The following is a 12,739-nucleotide window of genomic DNA, read 5'->3' as shown; positions in this document are numbered from 1 at the left end:
TTCATGGAGATTTCTCGTAGCATCACCACGTAAAAGCATGAAATTCTGGCCCCTCGGCGTCTTCGACAGCCTAAAGGTTATAAGTGAGACTAAAAACAATAACATTATTGTCATTAATAATAATTCGTGTGTTTATCGTCTCTTCAGTTGACATACAGCGTATTTAAGGAAATAATCAATATTTGTGGAGGCAGTAGTATAGACGGTTGCGTAGTAGTTGCGGTCGGACACTCTGTAAGCGCTGTTATAAACACTCGAGTTGCGGATACATGGTTAAATGTAAACATATATATTTTTTTGCTAGTGATTTTACGTCGCACCGACACAGATAGGTCTTACGGCGACGATGGGATAGGAAAGGCCTAGGAGTTGGAAAGAAGCGGCTGTGGCCTTAATTATGGTACAGGCCCAGCATTTTCCTGGTGTGAAAATGGGAAACCACGGAAAACCATCTTCAGGGCTGCCGACAGTGGGATTCGAACCCACTATCTCCCGGATGCAAACTCACAGCCGCGCGCCTCTAACCGCACGGCCAGCTCGCCCGGTGTGTAAACATATTAGTTGCGTATATGACCGAAGACATTCTTTGGGCTGCCTTTCCACCTACCCGACGAGGTGGACGATTGTTTCATAAACGGTATTACAGTCTTTCATCCAGACGACGAAGTTGCACGGCAGTTCTCAGACTGTGTGTTAGAAAATTACTTCGAGACTGACTGTAAATTTCCGTCGTCACTCTGGACAGACTTCGCCTGTTCTCTGACACGAACTACGAATTAAGTTTTAAGTGTCCACTCCAAGGTGAAAGCTACGTTGTATCATTCACAAAACCAAACCCTATGGCGTTGGTCTACCTAGCTACTGCTGTTCAGCCCGAAGGCCTACAGATTACGAGGTGTCGTGTGGTCGGCGCGACGAAACCTTTTTTGCTTTCTAAACTGGAACCGCTATCTCACCCTCAGACAGCTCCTCAATTGTAAATACGTAGGTGGAGTGGACATCGAAACAGCCCTCAGATCCAGGTAAAAATCACTGGCCTCGCAGGGAATCGAATCCGGGGGTCTTCGGTTAGAAGACCGGCACATTACCCCTACACGGCAGTGACAGCTTTATCATCCACACCCTAACATATTTAAATTAATATAAATCATCATTGAGGCACAAACCACGTCTTACGTAAAAATGAATAGTGTGAATATGAGAAACATCTCGCAAAGTAAGAAAGCAGTCGACAAGGAGGAATTTATACTACGCAATATACCCCAGCTTTGGCAAGGTTACAATAAATCAAAGCTGTTTCATACAAATTCCTGCCGTAAATGTTAAATTAGAGGCAGCCAGGGCGAGGTACTGGTCCTCCTCTCCAGTTATATCCCTCGACCTAATGTTTCACGATTCAGGACATTGCCCTTGAGGCGATAGAGTTGGGATCCGTCGCTCAGTTCGAGGGAAAAACCAACCCTGGAGGTTAAAGGAATTAAGAAAGAAAGAAAGAAAGAAAGAAAGAAAGAAAGAAAGAAAGAAATGTTAAACTACACACATGTCACACTTGTTTCACTACACTTAATTCGTCGTAGACCAACTACACTTAGTGGACAGTCCTAGTTTGATTCAGATTAAGATTAAGCAGGGAGGGAATAATGTGTGATTTGAAAGGGCAGGACCAATAGCGGCGCTAAGAAGCTCGCCCCCCGCAATAATTGAAAATGGGCCTTTCGTTTCCTAATAAGGAAATTTTCAAGTTTATTTCGTAGTACAAGTTTGTAGATCAGAGGTGCTCAGCTGGGCGCCCGCTGAAGTTAGCCCAGTGCGGTCGGGCTGGCATGACGTAAATGCGGGCAGCTTACGTAGCAAGCATAAGTCACAGCGAAGCGAGAGAGCGAACACACTTTGCAGGGAAGCGAGGGAGCATTGACGTTCTTTTGCGATTACAGAGCTCTCCTCCACTACTCAGCAAAATGCTGACTGGGGCGCAGTATTTAAAACAAAGCGCTATAATCGAAAAAAATCTGACCGTTGCAAGATATTCCGCACGGCAAACTCGCCCGCTAGAACGCATGTAATAATTAATCTAAAATCGTCATGGGACATATCACACATTGAACCTATTTTCAAGTTCCAAGATATTTGATTGTAGGCTTACAGCACAGTCCGCGATTAACACTAAAGTGACCGGGCGAGTTGGCCGTCCGGTTAGGGGCGCGCAGCCGTGAGCTTGCATCCGGAAGATAGTGGGTTCGAACCCCACTGTCGGCAGTCCTGAAGATGGTTTTCCGTGGTTTCCCCATTTCCACACCAGACAAATGCTGGGGCTGTATCTTAATTAAGACCACGGCCGCTTCCTTCGCAGTCCTAGCCCTTCCCTATCCCACCGTCCCCATAAGACATATCTGTGTCCGTGCAACGTAAAGCAAGTTGTGTATTAAATTCATATAGACTTGCCGACTGAAAGCTGAAATGCAGAACAGTCTATAATGAAGATGTATATACAGTATGTCTGTATACATGTATTAATGGGAACTGCAAATATTTTTCATTTGCCCTAAAAGTAAACCTTCTATTTCTCAAACCTGGGATTCATTGTTAGAAAGAACTAAGACGGAAGTTTTCTTTTTCTTTCTTCTTTCTTTCCAATTTTAAGAAGGATCAAACGAATCAGATTTACGTTTCCAGAATAGTGTTATGTTGAGTATTGCCTATACAGGACAGAAACAAGTCTTCACAATTAAGTGAAAAATATCTCTACACAGAAAAAAGTAATAAATTCAAATAGTATATTGAACAGTGTTTACATCTAAAGTATTCCGTCTTACTCAGTCTCCTTCCTGGCCGTTTTCTCAATTTCCTGGGACTTAATCCTGGGGCCTTTCTGACGCGAAGGCCACTTCGCTGATCATTGAACCAATGAGCCGGACCATTTCGTCCTATTCGACATTATTTCAATACCTTCAAGACACTCGGTGAACTGTCCGACTCGTTGGCTGAACGGTCAACGTACTGGCCTTCGGTTCAGAGGGTCCCGGGTTCGATTCCCGGCCGGGTCGGGGATTTTAACCTTAATTGGTTAATTCCATTAATTAATTGGCACGGGGTCTGGGTGTATGTGTTGTCTCCATCATCATTTCATCCTCATCACGACGCGCAGGTCGCCCACGAGAGTCAACTAGAAAGACCTGCACCTGGCGAGCCGAACCCGTCCTGGGATATCCCGGCACTAAAAGCCATACGACATTACATTATTACTCGGTGAACTTTCCTTTGTTAACTATTCCGGGAGATCAACCCCGTGAAACAACAGTATAGGCTACCTGCCGGACAAGTTGACGTCACACGTTTGGAGGATCCCAGAACAACCTTGAAGAGTGCGCCAGGATGGTCAGTGGTGGAATTCGTAATAGATTACCTTGAACTGTGGTCATGATGTCGAGTTTCGTAATACGACTGGTTATTACTTTTTTCTGAGTACAAGAGTTAGAATTGAAGACGGCGACATATTGTTCAACGCAACATAATTGCTCTTCCCCTACTTCACGGAACTTACAACTTTCACTTTCTCCGCAAAATTACAAGGAGGGGAACTTGACAGAATTTAATCACTTCACTTATTTTGGAGGTAACTGCTGCTGTTTACATGATGAGGACGTCATCGTTCACTGCAATCTCTTGCATTTAGAGGTGTTCAAAATCTTCACATGCGATCGTACTGAACATGTCTGCCATAAGTATACATTTAGGAATCAACTTCAGTAGTGGGTAACGTATACATCTTATCAACACAATTGTCGTTTCCACACATGCCATTAACATTAGTAATACAACTATGGAGTACTGCATTTGTGACAATAAGACTAAGGCCACGCGAGACAGTAAATACAGTTGCAACAAGCAGCAAAAACTGTACCACGGCAATTGCTGCCACTGGATGCCACACTGCGGCAGCACAGTTGCTGCAGAGCAAGATCATCTGTTGTTCCCGAAGATCTAGTTAAGTTATGAATCTTGCAGCGAATGTTGCACTATCCGTGGGACTTGTACGAATGAGGCGGCGTTGACAAAAAAAGTGGTGGATTCATCCCATTATCAGTGAAAGGTCAACGAAGGTAAATTTGCCCTTATTCGTGAGAACCTGAAGCTTTACCCAGACAAACTTTTTTAATAATACCGGATGTCACTGAACTCTTTTCACGATCGATAGTCAGTTATAAGTAGCGAAATGTCATCGTTGCTTTTCATTGTAATGATATACAATCTGGTACTACGAAATAAACATGTAACATTCCTCATCGGGAAACGAGAGGCCCATTTTCAATTGTTGCGCGGGGGGGGGGGGGGCTGAGCTTCTTAGCGCCGCTACTGCGCGTATGGGTACTTCTTCCACTTCCAGAATGGCACGTAAATGCACTATTGTTATATACCTTATGAACGAAAATGAAATACGCAGTAAATACCGTCTCTTGTGGCCACTGTCCAACAGCTTATACAGTGAAGGAAATGGGCTCTGGCCTATCCCTTCAACAGCAAGACCTTGAACTGCTTCCGACAAACTGCATTTACTGGCAAGTGTGGCCCATCACATTGCAACACAAGATGCACATTTTTTATCATGTATTTGCTGCTGACTTCCAACAGCATTAACTGTTCGTGTCGGCAGATCTGAAGATGGTTTTCCGTGGATTCCCATTTTCACACTCCTAAAACAACCGACAGATTGAGAGAGTAACCACTTTTAAATATCTGGGTGCCATTGTCACTGAACAACTTGATCCTGAGAAAGAAGTGAAACAGAGGATAGCAATAGCACGAAGAATATTTACAAAAATGAAATCTTCCTTTTGCAATGACTACTTAAATTTAAAACTTAGACAGAGGATGGTCAAGTGCTATAAATGGTCAGCCTTGCTATATGGTGTGGAAACATGGACTCTCAGGAACATATCTTTTTTTTTTTTTTTTTTTTTTTTTGCTACTTGCTTTACGTCGCACCGACACACATATGTCTTATGGCGACGATGGGATAGGAAAGGCCTAGGAAGTGGAAGGAAGCGGCCGTGGCCTTAATTAAGGTACAGCCCCGGCATTTGCCTGGTGTGAAAATGGGAAACCACGGAAAACCATGTTCAGGGCTGCCGACAGTGGGGCTCGAACCCACTATCTCCCGATTACTGGATACTGGCCGCACTTAAGCGACTGCAGCTATTGAGCTCGGTCAGGAACATATCAGTGAAACGGTTGGAAGCCTTTGAAATGTGGATCCACCGTAGGATGCTCAGGATTTCGTGGGTTGCACGACTAACGAACCAAGAAGTACTCAGAAGGGCAAGAGCAAGTCGGGTACTCGTTCAAACATTAAAACACCGGAAGATCTTTTAACTTGGTCACATCCTCAGAAATGACCGTTACCTCATCTTACAGCGGATTGTACAAGGCAAAATACAGGGTCGAAGAGGAGTCGGGAGGAGGCGAACATCATGGCTTGGAAACATCAAAGAATGGACTGGAATTCACAGTGTTGAAAGACTTTTCCACCTAGCAAGAGATCTACTGCATTCGCCACAGTGATCGCCAACGTCAGGGGGACCTGATATGGTACTGTGAAGTAGAAGAAGAAGAAGAAAAAGAAGAAGAAGAAGAAGAAGAAGAAGCCCTTTCCTATCCCATCGTCACCATAAGACATTTCTGTGTCGGTGCGACGTAAAGCAAACTGTAAAGAAAAGAAGAAAAAAGAGGCATACTGATTCCTACAAGAGTTTTTTGACGATGAATGAATAGGCTTTCAACAAAATGTTAAAATCAGTTGGTTCCCAGCTCACGAAACAAAATACAGTCATCGTGCACTGCCATCTCTTGCATTTAGGGGTGTTCAAAATGTTCACATGCCATGATACTGAACATGTCTGTCATAAGTATGCATTTAGTAATCAACTTGATTAGTGAGTAATGTAAAATAACTCCTGCGGGACTAAATGCCGGCACCTCGGCGTCCCCGAAAACCGTAAAATTAGTTAGTGGGACGTAAAGCAAATAACATTATTATTATTATTATTATTATTATTATTATTATTATTATTATTATTATTATTATTATTATTATTATTATTATCTTTTTTAGGTTGGTACTTACTCTCTGATTTCTGGCAACAGGAGAGAGCTACCCGAAATTTAATGTTCTCAGTCAGAATTCCTGCAAGTTTCTCTACAATTAGTATATTCTAGAGACATGTGGAGCAATTTACCACAGCTTGAAAGAAACATACATGGAGGTATGCCTGTATTTTTTAAATTAAAAAATTAGTATGAAGTTACATTGTAGGTATTTATCTCATATTTTCATGGCGTCCGGCTCCATAACTAAATGTTTAGCGTGCTGGCCTTTAGTCACAGGAGTCCCGGGTTCGAGTCCCGACAGGGTCGGGAATTTTAACAATAACTGGTTAAATTTCACTGGCACGGGCGCTGGGTGTATGTGTCGTCTTCATCATCATTTCATCCCCATCACGACGCGCAGGTCGCCTGCGGGAGTTAAATCAAAAGACCTGCATCTGGCGAGCCGAACATATCCTCGGACACTCCCGACACTGAAGGCCATACGCATTTCATAGTAATATTATGTTTCTTTTCTCTAGTTCCCACCAACAGAAAATAAATGGACGCAAATATCACAACGGTTTGAAGAATTATGGACCTTTTCGTATTGCCTTAGTGCTTTAGATGGAAAGCATGTACAATTCCGACCGCTGACAAGTATGAGATGTTACATTTATAATTAAAAGGGAGGAAATAGCATTGTTTTCTTGCGCTTGTAGATGAACAGTGCATATTTGATGATGATGATGATTGTTGTTGTTGTTGTTTAAATGGGCCTGACAGCTAGGTCATAGGCCCCTATACACTTTTTTGTGAATGTTGGTTGTAATGGCAGGATGTCCGACTCATTGGCTGAATGGTCAGCGTTGAGGTCTTCGGTTCAGAGGGTCCCGGGTTCGACTGCCGGCCGGGAATAGGGATAGGCTACACTCCAACGATATTACAATTATTATTATGAATTTATTCAAACCGTTTACCCTCCAGGGCCTTAAGTTAGGTGCGATCCGGCATTTGCCTGAAGAGAAAGTGGAAAACCACGGAAAATCACTTCGAGGATCGCTGAGGTGGGAATCGAACCTCCTCTACTCAGTTGACCTCACGAGGCTGAGTGGACCCCGTTCCAGTCCTTGTACCACTTTTCAAATTTTATGGCAGAGCCGGAAATCGAACCCGGGCCTCCGAAGGTGGCAGCTAATCGCACTAAACACTACAGCACAGAGGCGGACGGATATTGCAATACTGCTGAATTTGTCCCATGCCAATGTAAATAGTGACAGGTCTACATAGTGTAAAAATGTACCAGTAAACCTTTTTGATTACAAAATCGAAAAAAATGTTGGTTGGAAATTTTTGTGATTTTAACATAGTTTGGTCTAAATTGTTAAAGGAATACTATTGTTACAAAATAGAAAATATATTACTTGTAAGAAAGTGTTATTTTTGGAAATCAGTTATTTTTTTAACAATGTTCTCTAAACGTTTTCACTCTTCTGCAGGTCCTCTTTCTGTATGGAAAGTAATACATCTGAAATCTGCCTTTTTTTTGCTTTGAAAACTAATGTTCTGTTTTTAAAAAATACTTTTCGGTGTTGCGAAGACTAGTTCCCCTAGGATATCTAAGCAGAGAAGAGAACCAGCTCAGATCAAGCCAAGGAAATTGCATGTGCACTGAAAACACAACACGGTAATTTCGCCAGCTGGCTGGCGCTAGCTTTCTAGTGTTCACGCTGAGAAGTGATCAAGCCCAGCGGTTCACAAGGTCAAGTCATGACGAGCTCTAAGATCTTCGACCACATTAGTGACGAACCTAGAACACCTGTGTTTAGTTCAGTGCGGTTGGATGCTCGTTCAACAAGGATATTCTACAGTAAGTGAAGTCGTAGGTAAAATAAAAATAAACCGTACGTATTAAAAGAATAGAATGCTGGGAAGAGTGAAGTATGGAAAAGCTGTTATGTTGTTATTGATGACATACATACATACATACATACATACATACATACATACATACATACATACATACATACATACATACATACATACATACATACATACATACATACATACATACATACATACATACATTATCATTATAGACTCTTATGCCTTTCAGCGTTCAGTCTGCAAGCCTCTGTGAATTTACTAAACGTCGCCACAATCCTAGATTTGCAACTAGTGTTGTGGCCTCATTTAGTTCTATACATCTTTAAATCGTTAGAAACAGAGTCCAACCATCGTCGTCTTGGTCTACCTCTACTTCTCTTACCTTCCATAACAGAGTCTATTATACTCCTAGGTAAACTATCCTCCTCCATTCGCCTCACATGACCCCACCACCGAAGCCGGTTTATGCGTACAGCTTCATCCACCGAGTTCATTCCTAAATTAGCCTTTATCTCCTCATTCCGAGCACCCTCCTGCCATTCTTCCCACCTGTTTGTACCAGCAATCATTCTTGCCACTTTCATGTCTGTTACTTCTAACTTATGAATAAGATACCGTGAGTCCACCCAGCTTTCGCTCCCGTAAAGCAAAGTTGGTCTGAAAACAGACCGATGTAAAGATAGTTTCGTCGGGAGCTGACTTCCTTCTTACAGAATACTGCTGATCGCAACTGCGAGCTCACTGCATTAGCTTTACTACACCTTGATTCAATCTCACTATATTACCATCCTGGGAGAACACACAACCTAAATACTTGAACTTATCGACCTGTTTTAGCTTTGTATCACCAATCTGACATTCAATTCTGTTGAATTTCTTACCTACTGACATCAATTTAGTCTTCGAAAGGCTAATTTTCATACCATACTCATTGCACCTATTTTCAAGTTCCAAGATATTAGACTGCAGGCTTTCAGCACAATCTGCCATTAAGACCAAGTCGTCAGCATAGGCCAAACTGCTTACTACATTTCCACCTAACTGAATCCCTCCCTGCCATTTTATACCTTTCAGCAGATGATCCATGTAAACTACGAACAGCAAAGGTGAAAGATTACAGCCTTGTCTAACCCCTGTAAGTACCCTGAACCAAGAACTAATTCTACCATCAATTCTCACTGAATCCCAATTGTCAACATAAATGCCTTTGATTGATTTTAAAATCTACCTTTAATTCCATAGTCCCCCAGTATAGTGAACATATTTTCCCTCGGTACCCTGTCATATGCTTTCTCTAGATCTACAAAACAAACACAACTGCCTATTCTTCTCGTAGAATTTTTCAATTACCTGGTGCATACTGAAAATCTGATCCTGACAGCCTCTCTGTGGTCTGAAACCACACTGGATTTTCATCTAACTTCCTCTCAACGACTGATCGCACCCTCCCTTCCAAGATGCCAGTGACAGGGGCAGGAAATAGAATTTGTGCAATGCAAAATAGGACAGCGCCTCGAAACTCAAACACTAGCACATTAACAAAGCATAATTGCACTCGTTCTCCTTCGAGTCAGGTGAATGCTTCATGCGAAAGCAAAGCAAAGCAAAGCAAAGCAAAGTCACCTCCGTACAGGCCATGAAGGCCCTTGGAGGAGTGGAAGGTAAAGGCTTCCACCATTGTTAACCTCGGTACGTGATGGGGTAGAGTGGTTAGCTCTAGGCTCGGCCGCCTTTGCCCCCAGGAATGAACCTGGTACTCATTTTTGGTGTAGGCTGAGTGAACCTCAGGGCCATATGCACCTCCAGAAGTGGGAATCTCGTTTCTTACATTTTACGACTTCCTGACGGGGATTCAAACCCACGTCCTCTGGGCGAACCGAGCACGCCTTTACCACCTCGGCCAGGCAGCCCTGAATGCTTCATGCAGTCGTGTTATTCCTAGCTCAATGAAACATAAAAACAGAGGCTTGTATTAAAATGTGTGCCCTTGACCTACGCCCTTTCAATGTTGTGTCAGGTATATGCTTTCAAATAGTATGAAAAGAATAAATTAATGTAGGAACTGACTTTTGTAAAGTAAGTACATCTGTGGTGTTATCGCAACGGACAACAGTATCCCGGCGATATCGTGAAGTGGCCGATGATATTCGTCACTCCATAATACCGAAGATCGTGACGCAATGCAATGTTATTCTTGTGCCGCAAGTACAGACATGTAGACGGATAATTACGGAAATAATAATAATTTTATTTCCTTCACGGTTCACTACATTAAGGAGTGGTAATAAAACAGTTCTTTCAACCTGCTTCTTCTCCAGCACATAGAAGTTTGGTGAAAAGAGTATGAAATAATTAGCCGACCAATGTGCTGCGTTAGGAAATTAGAAATTAACAATGTTCTCTAAACGTGAATATTAGGAAGGCATTAACCGTTCACGAAGGCTTTAAACGAATACCTTATTTAGGACATTGTATAAATTCAGTTTTGCCACACATATTCGAAGATAATTTTCTTAATTCTCAGGCGCAGGACGTACAATACATAATTAAGAAAACACAGAAAGTTGTGGCCTATTTCAAAGGTACTGGTTTCGCCCGTCGTGTCGGGCACACTCTGTATCAGGATGTAGAAACAAGATGGAATACTAAGCTGATCATGCTAACATCTGCACATAACCAATACAGTAAAAAGTTTGATGTCCCATAGGTTGCCACTGCAAGCAACAAAGAGAAAACAGAAAAGGTGAGACATAAACTGGAAGTAATCAATAAGGAACTCATGAGCGACTTGATTACTTCCTAGAAACTTACAAAGAAGCCACGGATGATTTAGATGATGTAGAAGGAGACAGCAGGCCAACAATTTAAAATGTGCTCCATTCGTTACATCTTGTTAGTGAATGTGAGCAAGCACCTAATGACAAAGTGTTATTCAAGGAAATTAAGCCAGGAAGACTCGATTTTATCACAGAGGAAATTGAGATACATTTGTATCACAAAATGGCAACGCTGCTATCTCCATGGTTTTGCCAGTTAGAGATGCTGTTTGTGCCTGAGAAAGAGGAAGTTCTAAACGAAGACCGATTCTTGCGAAGGCATTTTGTGAAGGTAAATAAACGTATTTGTTTTTCATCCGTTGAAAAATATTTTATCAAAACAGGTAAAGGAGCGTCTACTTGTATTATTGTCACTGTCCCCTTCGGAGCTCTAGCAACGAACCACCAAATAAAAAGTAAGTCGTTTCTAGTGATGGAAAAATGGCTTGCGAGAAACGCCCGTTGATGAAGTTCTTCTGTAGATGGCTACTGCACAAAAACAACCCGGAGACGAGAATGACATTTTAGGATTGTGGAAAACGCATGCACATGACTTCCCCAAACTTTCAGGAGCGATCAAAATATATTTTCAGCCACGTGGGCTTTGTTGTAAGCGAGAGGCGAACAGCTATAGATCCCGAGCACGTCAATGACCTGCTATTCCTCAACAGCAACATGAAGTCGGAACAGGTGAATGTACATTAGTTAAATATTGTATTGTCGTCCTACCCAAATACGAATAGGACACAATGTAGCAATGTTCACACACTTGAACCTATGGAACAACTATAATTTGTGGGTTTTTTCTGTTTTGGAAAGAGAAAATGATCTCTGGTTCTGATGTTGCGAGCTGGAAGAGGCCGTACATACGTGGAGCACATTCGGAAGACTCATGATTGGCCACTGATGCATACGTACTCAGTGGGATGGAGGTTATCTCTTCGTAGCTTTTTATTTTATTTTATATAAATAGAATTAATAATCATTTGTTCGCAGATGCATAATTTCTATGCAATATACTTACAATCTAGTCAATAGAATTTTCAGGGAATTTGTTATAATCATGCAGTTGTATGTTTATTCATATAGAAGTCTACTATCTTACAATTAGGGGGATCTTAATTAAAGTATTACAGAATGAAGAATTTCGCCGCCGGGCAGAGTGGATCAGACGGTTGAGGGACTGGCCTTGTGATCCCAACTTGACAGGTTGGATCCTGGCTCAGTCCGGTGGTACTCAAAGGTGCTCAAATACGTCAGCCTCGTGTCAGTAAATTTACTGGCACGTAAAATAACTCCTACGGGAATACATTCCAGTACATCGGCGTCTCCAAAAACCGTAGAAAGTAGTACGTTGGATGTAAAAACAAATAACATAATTAGAAATTCGCCGAACTCCCTCTATGGTTACAACAGAAATGTAACTGATTTATGAGATGGCGCATTATTTATGATCCTACTCTGGAGACAGGCAAATTGTGATTTATTTTTTTAGTGTACTAGACGGCTGCTGCTCGGTTCGAGGTCTATAGATGAAGGGTGTCGTGCCGCATGCGACCGGTGATTGCAACCGAATTTTTAATAAGCTATGCCATCATCCAAGATAAGGTAAGTTAAATCAGAACAAGAAAAGGTTAGAAAATAGGCCAAACATTTATAGCACTGCTTACCGGGTTGGGAATGAAATTGTTCTTTGTTATGTTAAAATAGCGAACTACTATAACCACAAACCGTGCACAACATTTAATTGTGTACACTGAATTAGTAGTCGTCAGTGAAAAATAAAAAAAAATAAAAAAAAATAAAAAAAATTGGAGTGTGGGTTTTACGGTCGGGAGTGTCCGAGGACATGTTCGGCTCGCAAGGTGCAGGGACCTCTATGACTAAAGGACATGACACTAACCATTTAGCCATGGAGCCGTAGTCGTCGGTAAATACAGCCAATATAAGTCTTT

This window comes from Anabrus simplex, chromosome 2 (assembly GCF_040414725.1).
Source record: "Anabrus simplex isolate iqAnaSimp1 chromosome 2, ASM4041472v1, whole genome shotgun sequence".
NCBI classification, from domain to species: domain Eukaryota; kingdom Metazoa; phylum Arthropoda; class Insecta; order Orthoptera; family Tettigoniidae; genus Anabrus; species Anabrus simplex.
Note: the sequence above shows the minus strand (reverse complement) of the source record.